This window comes from Miniopterus schreibersii, assembly GCF_964146895.1.
Source record: "Miniopterus schreibersii genome assembly, chromosome: 1".
Classification (NCBI taxonomy): domain Eukaryota; kingdom Metazoa; phylum Chordata; class Mammalia; order Chiroptera; family Miniopteridae; genus Miniopterus; species Miniopterus schreibersii.
The window spans coordinates 93,273,933-93,292,823 of NC_138101.1; the positions used below are offsets into that span (position 1 = coordinate 93,273,933).

The 18,891-nt window shown below is 35.4% G+C and overlaps 1 protein-coding gene across 13 annotated transcripts in view; it reads left to right on the forward strand.

Moving 5' to 3' along the window:
* LRFN5 (leucine rich repeat and fibronectin type III domain containing 5) overlaps positions 1–18,891 on the forward strand; it is a 275,105-nt gene that overhangs the window by 77,600 nt on the left and 178,614 nt on the right. The gene's annotated exons all lie outside the window — the stretch shown is intronic.

The window sequence follows — 18,891 nt, forward strand, 5'->3', positions numbered from 1 at the left end:
CAGTATTTCAGTAGTTTGCATGAGATGGTCTCATTGAAACTATTTTATTGCACTTAGCTTTTAATTTTTATTGTATGTCAGAATATATACATATATATATTGTAATTTAGAATGAAAATTTCTTCAGGGAGGCTTAATCCCTACCCTGTGACCTTGGGCAATTATATGTATATATGCTTACTTTTTCTCTCCTTCATGTTATACCACCCCTTCAATCCTACATTATTACCTAATTCAATAACAAATCCTGGGTCAATAGGAATTTCTAAGAAAGTAGTCTGATAATGTCTATTTTAATTACACATGCCCCTTTGGGTTTTACCACTATCCTAAACAGCTTTAGAATTTTTCTACACAGAATACCAAGCCCAAGGCAGCTTTTCAAATTCCTTATAAAAGAATGATTTTTCTCATGTAATTATACTTTAATATTAAAATTATTATCTCTCATATTTGAAATAGGTATTTTATAATTGCTGTCTTTACCAGATATCAAGCAGAGTTTGTAAAAGGATCAGATTTCCTGAAGAAAAACCAAATCAAGGACACTATGCACATATCTTCATTCAATACTACTGATTTCATCTGTCTTCTAGATATTCCATTTATATATAAATATAAATATATATGTATATATTCATCCATATATATCTTGGTAATTGTTTTTTTTTTTTTTCAAGCAATTATACTCTGTATATAGAAGAGAAGAACCAAGTGGAAAATCGAGATGAATAATCTTGGCAGCTATGTAATAGAAATATGTAATTTTGTTTACAGAGCCAAATGACAAGTTGGTAAATGGTGTTGTAAGAAATGAGTAGTCAACTAACAGGAAAAAAAATGGGATCCATATCTCAAACCATATACCAAGATGAATAGTTAAAACATTTATATGTAACATATGGAATCTTAATAATATAAGAAGAAAACCTGAAAAAATTTGTGATCTTCAAATGGAGCAGTCCTTTATAATCATAACTCCTTATCTGGAACTCATACAAGGAAGAATAATTACATTAGAAAAATCAGTTACATTAGAATAAAATCTGTGTAACAAAAATATCAAAAACAAATAAATGCAAAGACAGAGAAAACTATTTGCAATTTCTAATACAGAACTGTGCTAATATTGTTAAGATAACTTAGAAATCAGGAGCAAGAAAAAAATTAAACCTGTACAGAAAGAGCAGTAATTTAATAAAAGAAAGTGATAAAATGGTTTTTAAACATAGGAAATATCCATCAGAATCCTAATAGAAATGCAAATTAAAGCAACAATGATAGAACATTTTTATCTATTTGATGAACATCTGCAAACTTTTTAAACCCAAATTATTCGTATGGTAGCAAAATAACACTCTCGTGTGTGGCCTGTGAGGTTGTAAACAGTACATCTCATACCTTGTAAGATTTTGCAAGAGATGTAAATATTAACCCTATTGAGCACACTTTCTTCTCCCAGGAATTTTTTACAGTCCTATAGTTGCTTATACATAAAGTTTGTACAAAACTTTTTATTCAACAATCCTATTAAAAAACAGGCAAAGGACCTGAATAGACACTTCTCCAAAGAGGGCATAAAGATGGCCAAGAGACATAGGAAAAAATGCTCAACATCCCTAATCATCAGAGAGATGCAAATTAAAACCACAATGAGTTATCACTTCACACCTGACCGAATGGCTCCATCAACAAATCAACAAACCACATGTGCTGGCGAGGGTGCGGAGAAAGGGAACCCTCAACCCTCGTTCACTGATGATGGGAATACAGATTTGTGCAGTCACTGTGGAAAATAGTATGGAGTTTCCTCAAAAAATTCAAAATGAAATGGCCATATGACCCAGTGATTCCACTTCTGGGAATGTATTGGAAGAAACCAGAAACACTAATATGAAAGAATTATGCACACCTATGTTCAATGAATCATTATTTACAATAGCCAAAATTTGGAAGCTGCCCAAGTGTCCATCAATAGGTGAGTGGATAAAAAAGCTGTAATACATTTACACGATGGAATGCTAGGCCATAAAAAAGGAGGAAATCTTACCTTTTATGACAGCATGGATGGACCTGGAGAATATTATGCTAACTGAAATAAGTCAGTCAGGGAAAGGCAAATACCATATGATTTTACTTATATGTGGAATCTAATGAACAAACTGAACTTCCAAGAAGATAGAAACAGACTCACAGATGCAGAGAGCAGACTGCAGCTGTCAGAGTTGAGGTGGTTTGGGGGGCTGGGTGAAAATGATGGAGGGATTAAGAAAAAAACACACCAAAAGAAATCCTCATAGATACAGACAACAGTGTGGTAGTTACCAGAGGTAAGTGGGTGGGGGCAGTAGAAGAGGGCAAAGCGGGAATAAATGGTGATCAGTGTTTGTTTCTCACATCAATATTTCTCTCTCCCACTCTCTCTTCCTTCCTTGAAGCATGTCCTCGGTGAGGATGAAGGGAAAAAAGTTTAAAGACGCAAAAATGCAGACCAATAAAACTGTACAGTATATTCCTACATTCATATATATATATGAATGTAGGAATATATATATTACTATATATGTACACTTATATATACATATATATATATATATATATATATATATATGCATGTATATAAAGAACCTCCAAAATACATATTATTGGAGCTGTCATATGGGAACTGGGTGTATGAGCATAGGGATTTGAAGGAAACTTTTCACTGCATAATCTTGTGTATGTTTTTGATTTATGAATAGCATAATTGCAAATATATTACCTATTTAAAATAAATTGAAAGGTTTAAATATATACAAGGTTAACTAGGGGAAGTATCTTTTTGAGAAATTAAAGATAAAATTATATTTCTATAATTTACATTTCAAACCCTCTGTAACAATATTAATTTCATTTATTATTTTGGCACAGTGGACCTTTGGGCCTCTGAAGTTTATTGTTTTGAATTTCATCTTTGGCTATATTTCATTGAGTTATAAAATCACAATTCCTTACTGAAAAAGGAATTCCCCAGAATTTTTCCATCATTTTTGTTTCAGTAGAAAGAAAATAATACCCAGGTAGATTAAAGTTGCATAATGTCAGAAAGCAACATAGTTGGAAACAGAATAAACTTTCTACCTTCTATCTTTCAGCCAGTATTTCTTTAATGATGATTAATTCTATTATAATGTAGTATCATTTTTATATGTTCTATTTTAGTTTTAAAAGCTTCTATTTTATTATTGTGTAAAAACCTTGAACTGCCTCTTTCTCAAGGGCAAAACTGTTAGCAAAATGGGCCATTTCAAACTAAGAAATATTAATATCCTTTTTAAAACATTTATTATTAGTTGGTAAAGGTCACCCTTTGCTCCAAAGGGAATTCATTTTCCAATATGAGAATTTAAAAAAAATATAATGCTGTAGTAGTCGACAAAGTCATGAAAAGAGATTATAACACCTCATTGACTACTGGATAGATCTTCCAGACAAAAAGTCAACAAGGAAACAGTGACTCTAACACACTAGATCAGATGGATTTTAATTGACATTTACAGAACATTTTACTCCATAGCTGCAGAATATACATTCTCCTCAAGTTCACATGGAACATCCTTAAAGATAGAACGCATGTCAGGACACAAAACAAGTATCTATAAGTTTAAGAAGATTGCAATCATATCAAGCACCGTCTTGAACATTTATACCATGAAATACTAGGCAGCTGTGAAAAAGAAGGATCCCTTATCCTTTGAGACAGCATGGTGGGACCTGGAGAGTATTATGCTAAACAAAATAAGCCATTCAGAGAAAGACAAGTATCACATGATCTTACTCATCTTTGGAATCTAATAAACAAATAAACCAATGGACAAAACACATCCAGAGACATAGAAGCATGGAACAGACTGACGAATCTCAAAGGGAAGGCAGGGGTGGGTGGGTGGGTGGGGAAAGATTAACCTAAGAACTTATATGCATATATGCATAACCCATGGACACAACAGTAGTGTAATGAAGGCCTGAGGGGTTGTGCAGGGTAGAGCAGATCAATGGGGGGAGAAAGAGGACATTTGAAATACTTTCAACAATAAAGATAAATTATTCTAAAAAACTAAAAAATAAAACATCAAGAAAAAGAAAGAAAAAACATTCTGTGTCACCAAAATAAATAAATAAATAAATAAATAAATAAATAAATATATATATATATATATATATATATCATTTTAAAAATATAAAATTCTTAATATGATAATTGTCTAAGATAAGAATATGAACTTCCTTTGCTGAAGTCTAAAATCATTGTAATGGGAAACTAATAATTATTTTAGCCTTAAAATGAAGAGCAGCTGACTAGCATTTTTCTCTCTAAAATATTTCTCCTTCCCCCATTCCTAGCAATTGCTGTTTGCTGCACATATATCTTAGGTACCAGCTGCTTTAGCTTGTCATCTTTATTTGTTCATTCTAGTCTCTCTTTGAGCAGTTATTCCTTGTGTCTTTCACTCCAGTACCATTTTCAACAATCTACCTCTCTTCAAACAAATTTGTTAAATAAATCTTCCTAAAACACCACTTTGTGCCACCACTTCCAAGCCCAAGAAGCTCCAATATCTCACAACATGTTCAAGAGAAATCAATACTTAGGAGCCACATCTTGATTCAAAACCTATTTGTTTGCATCTAGCCATGTGGAGTCTATCCAGACTTATTTTCTCTCTCCTCCTCTTTCTGGAAGCCAGAGGTATAATTCATTTTCATATTCTGGTTCTACTAGGTGACTTAGGGCAAGTACTTATTTTTCAGTTGTCACAGTCTCCTTATTTGTAAAGTTGGGATAAAAAGTGTGCTTACTAGATGTCGTTAAGATGAAGTGATGTTAACACATGTAAAATGCTTTGGAAATATGTTTGGCACATAGTAAGCACTCTACAAATATTAGCCATTTTTATTCCCTTCTTCCTTGAAGTGTCAAGGTTGTGTTTGATTCCTCCCTTAGGTTCTTTTGTGTCTCATGTGAAAGATTCTCTTTTCCTCCTCCCCATTTATTCAAATTCTCTGCTTCCTTCAGATCACAGTTTAAATGCCTTCTTTCTGCTACAGACATGTCAGAACACTTCAACCAGATACCGAATAGCAACTGGACTGCAAATTTTACTTAGCTCTTAATCAGATACTTCTCAGGATGAGAGATCATGTTTTAATTATTTGATTCCATCGAATGCCTGGGTGCTCAGGTTTCCTCACAAGTAGTCCATTAGAATTAATAAAGCAACAGATTTCTTACATGGTATGCGTTCATTTTATGGACCCAACTTGAAAAAATTATAGCCTTCAATCTTTTCATCATGCTGGCAGCCCAAATGTGTTTCTATTTTTACATGGTATTTATTGGCTGTTCCATGAATACAAGAATCCTTTCATTGGGATTTGTGGATGGGCTTCAGGAGGATTTCTGCAATTTTCCAGGAAATCAATATCTCAAACATGTATTAATTATAATAATTTTCTAAGTGGTTTCTCTGGCCTCATTCCTTGCATTATTGATTTCCTAGAAAAATATAGAGGCTAGGGGGGAAATTAACAAAATTCTGTTTATAATGCAGATAGTTGTAATTTTTTCCCAGTTTTATTGAGATATTAACATACAGTACAGTTACATATATTGTAAAATGATTACCACAATAAGTTTAGTTAATATCCATCATCTCATAGAGATATAAAAATTCGTTTTTTCCCTTGCACTGAGGACTCTTAGGATTTCTCTCTTAACAGCTTTCAAATACACCATACAACAGTGTTAACTGTAGTCATCATGGTTTACATTACATCCTCGGTACTTATTTATCTTATAACTGGAGTTTTGTACCTTTTGACCACCTGATTCCTCATCCTGTCCCCTCTGCCTGTGGTAACCACAGATCTGATCTCATTTCCTATAAGTTTGGTTATTAAAAATTATTTTTTAGATTCCATGTGTAAGTGATATCATACAGCATTTGTCTTTCTCTGGCTTGTTCCTCTTAGCAGAATGCTCTCAATTCCATCCATATTGTCACAAATGGCAAGATTCCCTTATTTTATAAGACTGAATTATTTCACAGTGTATGTAACTGTTTTATTTGGAAAAAAAGAGTGAGCTATAGATTTACAATTAAGTGATGGGCAAATTTAAGAAATGTATAAAGCAAGAGAAACCTACAAAAAATAAAGGGAAGGAATCTGAGAAGTTATAGGAGAAGCTAAGTAGTTTACATTCTGAAACCCTTCCTTTTAGACTTAGGTGATTAACATTGCCAAATGCTATAGAACCTTTTTATTTAAGTGCAGTCCTAGAATTAGCAGGATGAGATTTGTCTAGGAGTTTTATCAGATCTGCATTAAAAAAAAAAAATTGTGAAGTGATTTTTGTGCACATTAAATGTGAACACTGTATATCTCAACCTTGCCTGCATATTAGTATTACCTGGGGAGCTGCCAGAACCCCACTGTACAGGCTATACCCAACATCAAATCCAATTTTGGAGATCTGAGACTCAGGAATCAGTCTTTTAACGCTCCCAGGTGGTTCTCTTTTGCAGCTGAGATTGAGATCCAGTGCTTTCAGATGTGGAAGAGAACAAGGACTGAACCCGACAATGAAGAGCAAGGGGAGGGAGCCGGGAGGACCTCAGAGGCTGGATTCTAGGCCTTGCTCTGCGTTTGAGAGATTGTCATTTATTCTCTGTGAAATCGGATTGAATTTGTATCTTCTTTTCTTTTATTCAGTAAATATTTTTTAAAGGTATACTTTCTGCCAAACAGAATGAGTGTTTATTAATGATCTCCAAACCCCTTCGAATTATAAAATTGCCTGATGTTACTGTCTATAGTTTATAAATTAGGAGATAATTGGCAACATGTAATAGATGGATGGTAATCATCTGTCTAGGATCAGTGTGTGAATGGGTGGTTAGAAGTTTGCTGATTGTAACTGCTCCAATAATTGGGTATGCAGTACTCATCAGAAGATCTGTTGCATCAAAAATGAAAAACAGTCAAAGCTGGTTTGCAGAAATAAAACTGGATAAGCTGATAAATTTATTTCTGCATACCTTGAAGAGAGTTTGAAAAAGACAAAACAGGAAAACGTAAATGACAGACTTGCAGAATTTTTTTTTCTTTTTTCATTTTTACCAGCTGAGAAGTGAGGGGAATTACATCTCAAACACTAATGTAGGCAGGAACCACCTGGGGGTTCTGTTGAAATGAAGATTCTGACCTAGTTAGTCTCTAAGGTAGGGCTTGAAGTTCTGCTTTTCAAACAAGCAGCTAGTGATGGCATGCTGCTGGTGTGGGCACCACGCTCAGAGCAGTAAAGAGCAGGGGCTCCGTTACTGATACAGGTAGAGCAAGGGCTGCATGGAAGCCACCTGCTCACACCTCTTTCTCAGTTGCCCCGCTAACTGCCTCTCACCAAGGGGAGGACACCATTTTTAAAAGTCCACATGAAAATGAGATAAACTCTAGTGAAAAATGGAGCAATGTGTCAGAATAATCTGAGGGAGGAGTTTTGCAGAGAGGTTCAGTTGTTCATGAAGATATTATTTCAGGAAGAACTTGGTTCATCTTCAAAAGAGTTAGATTTTATGAAATTAGGAACTTGTAGGGTATAGCAAAGCTGTTTTATTTTTCAACTGACTTTGGTCATAGTGTAAAATCACATAGTTCATGAATGTGTTTCCCCACCTATTTATGTGACATTAGCGTTGCAACGAAGAGACCCCTTCAGAGAACAGAGTTATGGAATCAACACCAGGTAATGATCAGGAAATGCCATTCACTTCTTTTGTAGATATAGTCAACAGTGAAATTAAAAGGAGGAATAGTACAGAGAGCACTGGGAGAAATAAAATAAGAACATTGAAGTTGGGAGTAAGGCGTGAAAAAAGAAACACATTTTTGTCTGTTTCAAGGATGAAAAAAACTGAAGGTGGAAAGTATTATCAGCGGACTCTTCGTATTAGGAGGATGGGAGGAGAGACAATCTGTCAGGAATGAGAAAAGGGCGCTGGCCTGGTGGCTCGGTTGGTTCAAGCGTCACCCCGTATACCAAAAGCCTGTGGGTTCAATCCCTGGTCGGGGCGCGAGCAAGAGGCAACTGTTTTCTCATATCAGTGTTTCTCTCTCTCTGCTACCAAATACAAATCTTTGCTGGAACAGACGCATGGTTTTGATGCGTCTCCATCTGTGTTCTGCACCCCAGGGAAGGCAATGGAAAAGTAGATGAGTGTGTGTAGAGAGGAACTGATAACTACTGTTGGTTAGTACTATCACAGAAGTAAGGATTGCATGGAAATCGCTGACCGTCCATTTAGGGGAAGTAAGAGAAGCTAGAAATGAGCCAATCAGTTGTGTGAATTAGGAGGCACTTTAGTTTGAAATTTATGATAAATATAAAGAATAAAATGTGTTAATTGTGAGATCCGGGAGTGAAAGATGTTTGAAACCTTGGGGTTGGAATATGGTATGAGATGACAAGTACAAAACATGGTTGTGCAAGGCATAGGTGATTGATGTGGAGTGAAAATTATCACGGATGGCTCAAAGGAGAGACATTTCTTTAAAGTCAAGCTGCTGTGACTCTGCATAATGTGATTATTACAGTTAGTATAGATTCCAGAAATGTGGAATGGAAAAGAAATACATGAGACAGTTCTTGAACTTGTTAAGGAGGGAGAAAATGGATTCTAGTTTTGTGGATTTGGAAAAAATGTTATAATAATAATACAGATTTAAAAGGTTAGGAAGGAATTTAGAGCTAATAGAACAATGCACATAATTTATAGATGAGGAGGCTTATAATCAAGAAGGTAAATTACTTCTCCAGAAATACAAATCTCTTAGAGAACAATTGGGATTAGAATATAAGATGATTGACCTCTCTTCTGTGTAGTGGTGCAGATGACAGCAGAGATTTTGATTATTTGGGCTTAGATGTACATACTAAAGGGCTTATGATAGATGGGAACTTTGCTCAAAGCTAATGCAAAGCAAAAAGATAAAATGTTTAATTCAAATTCCCCCTCCAGAATGTTAGCTCCATGAGGGCAGTGCTTTTTTCCTCACGTATCCCCTGGTCTATCCCTGATACATATCTGGTACTCATTATATTTGCTGGATACATAAATAAATACATTTTTTAAATTTAGGATTTGCCAGTCAGCTAGTTTCTACTGTAGAGCTATGACTGCTCAGGGAAGTGTTGTTTTATTGGATACTTATCACTTCAAGTGATTACCAAACATTGATGGACAACAGATTACAGTTACTAAATACATACTATAAACCACATGGTGTACATATTTTTTATCCATGTAACAACTCTTGAAAGTAATTAGTATAACATGGGATACCTAGTCCGCTATTTAAACTCTTTCCTAGTACTAAAGTTAGACCAGGATTATACAGTGAACTTATTGGGCGGACCTTACATAATATAATTTATAAGGAAGATTCAGGAGTCTCTTGGGAGATAATGTCTCCTAAAAAAAGAAGATTCCAGGTTAAGTTGGGTTCATAAAAAACCATTAGTTATCAAGTGAGTGTTTCTGATTCGGTACATGCGACCTTTCCCTGACTCAGTTGCATGGACCTATGTGTGTCCTATTAGCAGAGAGAAAGGCTGCTGCAAAAATGGTATAATTCTTACGGAAATGAGTAAAGACTTGATGGAGAGATAAACACCCTAAACTTTTTTCACTCAGACACCAAGACCATTCATTACTGAAAAGGCTCAGGGTGTTGGCTATTGCATCATAGATACCAAAGGGAAAAGCTGGGCTTAGCACACTTATCTGAAAATCTGTGACCTCTCAAATCTGGGCCATGGACCAGCAGCATCAGTGGCATCTGGGAGCATTTTAGGCAAACAGAGCCTCAAGCCCCATCCTAGATCTATTTTTTCAGAAACTTCATTTTAACAAGGTCCCCACCTTGAACTAGGTGATGTCTGGCCAAACAGTTAATTGACATGAAACCTAGTAGAGCAGCATCAATGTGAAATGTAAGGGAGATGTGAGACTTATTCTTAGTAGATGGAAGACTTATTCTGAAGATTCCATACTGACTCGGTGGAATGATAAAGATGCTATGTGAGCAAATGAGGGAGAATTTAAGCGAACTATTGGTAATTATTATTAACAGGACTCCACCTATAAACACAAGTCAGTAAAGCCTAGAAAATTTGAGGTTTTGTCTATTTTACAGATGAAGACACCACAGCTCAGAGAAATTAACTTGCTCAGGGTGATACAGGGAGTCTGTGTTCTTTACACTCTCCTGCTAAAATTTTAAATGAGAAGTGACCTGGCTAGCAAGAAGCATTCCCCCACTACCTTCTCTCGCATAATTATGAGCCAGGAAAGACCATACGGCCTTTTCATAGTGAGCAATTGGGCAAGGTGACTGTTAATGTTTAGGAAATGCCAGGTTTCTGCTACAGCAAAAAAGTGGAGAATGAAGGTGATAAAAGTTTGATGGTACAGAGGACTTAGTTGATTTGAAATGTCACCAGAAGAGACTTTCGGCTGACTCAAATGAGACTCAAATGAGAATTACACAGCAAGAATTTCAGGTGTAGCTTGACTCAAATGAGAATTACATAGAAGGAGTTTCAGGGGTAGCTCACAAGAATGATAGCAAAGAATCAGCAGAGATTAGAGGCTCCTAGCAGTGAAGGTGGCAAAGTAACCAAGTGACTAATGAGAATTAAGATTGAGTTGGGAGGATAGGAGGACTGGCAGAATGATTAAACAGGAAATCAGACAGCTCTCATACAGTCCACACTTTTAAATTAAATCAGTATTTAAAAACTGGCACAATAAATATATACTTACTAGAATTCTGATTATAAATAGCCCAGGTTCTATTTAAGGGCTCAGTGTGTTTTATAAGCATAATCATATTAATTTTCACAGTACTCGCTGGAGACAAGTAGATATACAGTACTACTTAGATGTATATATTGTCTGTCGCTCAATTGGAAGGGATAAATAATTTGGTGAAATAGCACCCTTCTCCCAAACTGAAATAGTTCAAAGTATATTTTTATAGACTTTAAATAAGCCAGCTCCCTTTTCAAATCATGGTATACCTATACTACTATCAAATTACAGTGTTTGACTTAATTATTGGAAGATCCTTTCAGATCTCCTGAAAAGAATTAAAAAAGAAAGAATGAAATCCAGATTTAAAAATTCGGAACATCTTAAGACTGCCATGTAGCTATAAAAGGCTGATGATGCCTACAAGTGGAATATAGTTGTTTAATTAGCAATTAACTAATTTAATTACATTAATTATTTCAATTTCTTCCAATCTTTTTAATGTGATGATGTATAGTGATATTTGATGATGAGTTCTGGTTTATACATCATATGTTTATATTATTATGAGAAATTTAATATGATTTATGGTTGCCTCAGAAATGGCTGCTTCTTGGAAGAAAACTTTTCTATAAACTATCGGACTTTGCCCCTGCCCCCCCCTTTTTATTTTTCATCTTGAACAATCATATTATTGTCCAGGCCAATGAAATGAAAACATTTTGTCTGCTTATTTTAAAAAACACACTAATTATTACAGTCTATTTGACCAGTTTTCTTTTTTAATACATTCTTCCATTAAACAGAGTGGCCTTCAGAGTAGTGACAGTAAGACTGTTCTTTAAACCCAGCTAAGCCCAGCTAAAGTGTTTTCTTCTTTAAAAGGGTTGCAATACACAGCAGCTTTCGCTTTTTGTCTTCTTTCCTGTAGACAAATATTTATAAATATTTGTCTTGAATATTGTGTGTATTTTTCCGAGTAAATGCTAAAGGTTTTGGTTTTTTGTTTGTTCTTGTTAATCTTCACAGGAGGATATTTTTCCCATTGATTTTTAGAGAAAGCGGAAAGGAGGTGAGAGGTGAGAGAGGAGAGAAAAAGAGAGAGAGAAACATCAATGTGAGAGAGACACATTGATTGTCTCCTGAGGCACACTGGCCAGGGCAAAATGCTCCAGACCTGATGATCTTTTCATGGTAAAACCCTCTGGAAATTAACACAGGTCCTTCCCCAAAGGTGATACTGCCAGGTGGTACAATAAATGCCAAAGTGCTTTATCAGCATTATTATGACAGTTTTTTTCTTAAATCACACTAAGATAGTGTAGGTTTTATTCCTTTGGAGGGCTTTGACCTTCATGTATTTTGGTTTCTTAATTAAAATGGGAGGTACTAATTCTCTACCTTGCAACAAACGCTGCATATCGTATCTAAGTACTTCTTTGACTTTTCAGAATATTCAGCTCTTACCTGAATTAAAACTCAGTGTATAATGTAAAGTGTCCTTCACATTGAAATGCTTTATCGTCTGCTCAATTTCAAGTCTTCTCTCTGAAATAGGAGAAAAGAAAGACAGCTGAATCAAGACTAACTTCCTTTTGCCTATTATTTAAGCGTGGATGATTGATACCAATCCATTATCTGGGGCCAGAAGGGAATGCACATATTTTTAATATTTTAATTAAAACTGCTTCATTTTTAAATTTGACCCTCCTAGGGACAAACTTTCACTTTTCTTCCCAAATTTCACTCTCTTGAAGGAAAACTTTCATTTTTCTTCCCCTTTCTGTGTTTGCCCGTTTCTAGTTAGCCTACGTGTTGACGATGACATTATTTTCTTCTCCAGGGTAATAAAGGATTGAATATCTTTTTAATCTTTCATTATATGTGGAAAATGAAATGTTTCCAAATTTAACTCATCTAGAAATATTAAGTTTATTTTAAAATATTGTAATATATCATTCCTTTTCCATCCTGGAACTCGATGGCTCCCACAATTGTGAATTTCATGGAATTAAGAAAAATTTATATAATTTTAAAGATCTTCATTGCTGTCCTGGCTGATGTGGCTCAGTGGGTTAGAGTATCAGTCCATGTGCCAAAGGGTTGAGGGTTTGATTCCAGGTCAAGCGCTGGGTTGCAGTTTTGATCCCCACCCCTGTTTGGGTTACATGCTAGAGGCAACCAATCGATGAGTCTCTCTCACATAGATGTTTCTCTCTCTCTCTCTCTCTCTCTCTCTCTCCTCCCCTCCCTCGTTCCCTTCCTCTCTCTCTAAAAATCAATATAAAAAATATCCTCAGGTAAGTATTGACAAAAACAAAAACAAACAAAGCAAAATATCTATATTGTTTTCAGGTAAAATGAGGTGACTTCTTCCAATTAGTCTGATAAATGTTTACTATATTCTGTATTAACAAACATTATTTATTTAGCCATCTACGTGGTCCTTAAAGTCTGGCAGTAGGTGATTCACATGGATATGGGAAAATAGGACATCAGATGTGTTCAGCTCCAAGGCTATATAATACATGCATGGGGCCTATAGCACAGGGTTCTGAGGGGCGTTCATCACATTGAGAGTAATATTTTAGAAGGTACTTTGGCATCACGTTGGCCCACAAGGTAATGTACTTCTAGTTGAGATTGTGATCAGTGTATTTGGACTTCAGAGCTAGGTATCACCTGAACTGGAGGAGGCTAACCTTTCACTATAATGTGCTTGAAAGCTTCCTCTTCATGGAAAGTAATGACTTTTATTCTCCACCTTCCTGATCCAGACGTATGTAAGGCCCAGTACCCTTTTTCATATGAGGAAAGTATTCCTGAAGCTGGCCTCCAAAAGTTTTAGATGGCTATGTTGGCATTCTGTTCAAGTAAATTTGAGGTAATTTTTGTGCTCCTTAATCTTGTGTTCAGAAGTACTTACTTGTTCAGAATTAGAAACATTTTCCAGTCTGATGTCATGGTGCATTATACAGTTAAGGCTCTGATTTTTGATTTGTCATGGGGCCCAGTCTCATTTTAAGATCCAAATGTGTGTTAGTCAGGGTTCTCCAGAAAAACAGAACCAATAGGATATAGTATATAAATATGTATAAAATGAGAAATATAAGAATTGGTTCACATGGTTATGGAAACCTAAATTCCCAGGATCTGTCAACTGTGAGCTGGAGAACCAGGAAAGCTTCTGGTGTTATTCAGTCTGAGTCCAAAGGCCTGAGATTAGGTAGCTGATGGTGTAAGTCCCCATATGATTCTGAAATCCCAAGAACCAGGAGCACCAGTGTTTGAGGGCAGGAGAAGATGGAACTTGCCATTCCTCCACATTTTTGTTTTATTTGGGCTATGGACAGATTGGCCTAAACCCACCCATATTGGGGAGGGTCATTCGCTTTACCTACTTTACCAATTCAAATGCTAATCTCTTCTGGAAACCACCTTAACAGACACACCTAGCTATCTGGACTTCCCTTGTCAATTTGAAACCTATAAACATCACCTTAAAGCTTAAGGTTTAAACCAAATTATGGTTTAAGGCTTAAACCAAATTATAGTTTAAGATTTAAACCATAATTAATTTCCAAATAAAAACAATAACAGGGTTCTAATTCCATCTAACATGATACAGCTACCTAAAATACAAGTACAAACACTAATCCCTTACTCAGATGAGGATATAAAATCCTTGAATGTTTACTCTTCTGATATCCTGTAACTTGAATACCAAGATGCAAATTAACAAATACTACTAAAACTCTGATGTGAAGTCAGTAGCATTATTTACAATAGCTAAGATCTGGAAACAGTCCAGGTGCCCATCTGCAGATGAATGGATTAAAAACCTGTGGTACATTTACACCATGGAGTACTGTGCAGCTGTAAAAAAGAAGGATATCTTACCCTTTGAGACAACATGGATGGAATTGGAGAGTATTATGCTGAGCAAAATAAGCCAGTCAGAGAAAGACAAGTATCACATGATCTCATTTATAGGTGGAATCTAATGGACAAAATAAACTCGATGAACAAAAAAGATTGAGAGACATAAAGCAAGCAAAAGACGGACAAGTTTCAGTGGGAAGGGGGTGGGGAGGGAAGAGATTAACCAATGAATTTATATGCATATATGCATAGCCCTAGGACAGACAATAGGGTGGGGGAAGGCCTGGGCAGGGGGTGGGAGCAGGGTGGAGGGGGTTAATGGGGGGGAAAAAGGGGGACATCTGTATTACTTGAAAAAATAAAGATAAATTTTAAAAAGTAAAGTCAATATAACTTATGTTCCATGATAAGGGAATAAGAGAGGAAAGAAAAAAAGTTGTTTGCTTAATATATGTATATATACGCACAAAAATTCATAATAAGGAGGAAATGCTCATGACAGTTACCATTCTTTCTATAATTAGTCGTGTTGTAAGCTGGTTTTTATGACTACTTTTTTCTACTACCTATCATTCTGTATTCCCTTTGCCTTCAGCAAGCACCTCAGGTGATCTTAGTTCTTCATCTGGTTGCGTGATTCATTCTGGAAGGGCCTGGGCAATTAGTAATTCTGCCTGGATTAGGTTGTTGTAGTTTTCCATTGACATCAGTCACAGGTCATGGTAATACTAAGAGCTACCGGAAGGGCTCCTCTGTATTCCAGACCTACTCTTCCTCACCTTCACCTTCAGTGTGGAGGAGTATTCCAGTTTCGCCTTGGTGTTCAGGATCCAACACCCAGCCAGCTTTGTAACTTCCTTCCTTTCGTACTGATTCAGAGGCAAAAGGAGCCTCAAATGGCCAGGTGGCAATCCGTTGTGTGTCCTGGTGGAAGCATTCCTCTCTCTGGAACTAAGATCTCTAGGCTAGCAGAGCATAAATTCATGGGGACAGGAAAAAAAAAATTGCCAGTGAATCACTAGGGATAATAGTGAGTGGTGCTGTTGCCGTTTCCACACCCTAGTTCCTGGACCTGTGGTGAGAGAATAAAAACCATATATTGGAAACTAATATATGTCCACTGATTCTGAACATATATAGCTTCCTGGAGAATCTTGCCCTAGCCCTGCAAAGTATTGCCACCTAGCTGGTGCTGTCATGAGGCCACTCTTATTTTAAAGTTGAATTGTTTCCTAAAAATCTGTACTGTGCAAGTATTACTGGGGGAAATCACTTATCTTTTAATTTTTTTAGTAAGAATTTTTTTGGGGAAATGTATCTTTTAATAGAATCTAATGCTCATGATGCCATTATGAAACAGCATAAGGATGCAGAAGCTCTTAAAAAAACCTGTCTGATTTGCTTCTCATTCCAACCTAGTTAGCTCCATTATTTACCCTAGAAGTTTCTACTCGGAGAATATGGCCCTCTATATTCTAGATTCAAGGAGATCTATCTCCACAAGAAGAGAATGAAAGACGATAATTTTTAAAAAGTCTGGGGCCAATAGTGGACAAAATAGATCTTTCCAAATGCCTATTGGCTTACATTTCTTTGAGTTTAAATGAAGAGTGTTCTTTTATTCTCTTTTATGGAGGCCATCCTTAGATGTCAGCAGCCACAGCTGTAGTTTTGGGGGTTACTTACAACTTTCAGAGCAGCCGCCTGATTTCCTTCTTCCCCCTTATTGCCACTCCCATTGTCTCATCTTCTCAGTACTTTATATCTGATATCTGATACTGTATTGCTTGTGCCTAGCCTCCATTGAGAATTGCATTTCAATTTTCTAGATTTGTTATATATGACATCATTTTCCTTACCCTCTTGTCCAAAATGTATTATCCCCCTTTTTATCAGTTGCTAGGGGTGTTTCTTATCCTTTGTACTTTTTTTTTTTAAAGGAAACTTGTTATTAATTTGTAAGCTTGTTTCCTAGGTTTGAAAATTGTCAATATTTAAGATAAGTTTCCTTTTAACAACTCACTTTCTTGGCTAATTTTTAAATCCAGTAGTCACCAAATCTAGTAGTATGAGGGATCATGAACTTTCCTGTTAATTCTTTGGTTGTGTGCACAACAGGGAACAAATATTCTTCTAAGAGTGTTTTGGAAGAAGAAATAAAGACAATACCTATTATGTTAGCTGGAATATATGATACATGTCTGGAGAAATAAGCTTATTGCAAGTAATTAGGTTTACGGCTTGTATCTGCTTATGATTCAACTGCTGTTGAAGAATGCAGGCTACATGTGAGATATACTTTGTTGAAGTGATATATGCAGGGCAGTCAGCTGTATGCATCATCCATTAATTATAAGGATAAGTTATTATGTGGTTTGACTAGTTGACTTGTTTGTTTCTAGAAGCATTTAAAAGTACTAAAATTATATCTTTGAAAAATGTATCTTTTTCAAAAGGTGAAAGTAACAATTTTTCTTATAAATTAACTAATATAATTGCAAATGAGCCTCAAAATCTGTTCAGATAAAATGTGAAAATAAAAAAATAAAAATAAAAAAGTATCCAAAAAACAAAACAGTATAATACACCACACTAAGCAGCACCCATGGCTTCAGTTGCTTTCTTTGGAGACTACAAAGAGACTAATGTCTCATAAATATTGATGTCATCATAGCTTCCAGTTCTCAAAGTACCTTGTTCTCTGGATTGTGAAAATTCTTGAGGTTACTAAGGTAATTTTTAATTTTTTAGGAATGAAACTAATACAATCTGAGGTTTAAAACCCTACATAAAAATAATACATATTGTTTTGTGTCATGAAAAATCTTTAGTAATTATTCTGAGATAGCTGTTAGTATTTTGGTGATTATTTATTCCTCATTTTCTCACACATAGACATTCACACAGACATAACAATGATAGCATTAGATAATATTTGATAAGCCATTGTGTAGACCCTTTTCTGAGTAGGGCGATACATTTTTTTTTTCTTCTTTGCTTAGCTCTACTCCACATCAGACTTTATCTCTACCCCAGGGAATCATGGCAATATGCTTATAATTTCATAAGTCTCATTGTGCTCATATATCACATATATGCTTATGTATAGGGTTTCCATATTTATAGTAAATTATATTTGTATAGTCTATACATATATATTTTTTCTGCATTCTGCAAGACAAATGTGTTTCATATCTAACAAACATACCCAGACTCTACACAAATACATATATGTTATCTCTGTTAGCTTTTATAAACCTGAGCTCATAGTCTATAACTCATTATTTAAACATACCTTGTGGAAATCTTGTCATGTCAACTAGTGTACCTCCAATTTATTTCTTAAATTCCTTCACAATAAATCTGGTAATAATTTATTCCATATACTCATTGATATTATATACATTGTTCCTATTGATTTTTACCACTTCAAACATATTGTAATAGAGAACCTGTACTTTACCCTTAAATCTTTAAATTATTATTCTTTTGAATGGGATGGGTTCTCAGGAAGGACTTTTTGGGTCAAAGATTCTGTTAACATTATCCATTTGGTTTCTTAAAAGGCTATCAAAAATCACAATCCTCAGGCAATATGTGAATAGCCCTTCATATCCAGGCCATCTATTATTATCAATTGTTCAAAATTGTATCAATCCAATGCATATTATCTAATATCTCACTCAATTTGAGTGTGACCATCTTTTAATGTATTAATTGGCTGTTCATTTTGTTTTATGTGAATTGTTTTTGGTTGATTAGAACTAGATTCAGCTGCATTAAATAAAACATTCAAAATAATAGTACATTTAACCGTATTGAAGGTTGGTTCTATTTGTTGTAAAAGAGATATAGTGGTAGGCAGTGCAAGTATTGGTGGTGTTCTGCTGTGAAATGGGTCCAGGGTCCACTGTGTGCTCTGCCATGCTAGCATATCTACTCGGGGCACTGTCACAGGCTGAAGTTTCACTCATTAATTCCCAGACACCTGAAAGCAGGAAGAAATGTGTTCTCACCCTTTAATATAAATCATCCTTAAATGCACATATTCATTTTTCCTGTCTATATGACACTGGCTAGAAGGTAGATAATGCTGCACGTAGTTACAATATAGTTTGTTAAATGTAGTATTTTACATTTTTGGCAGAATGGCTGACTT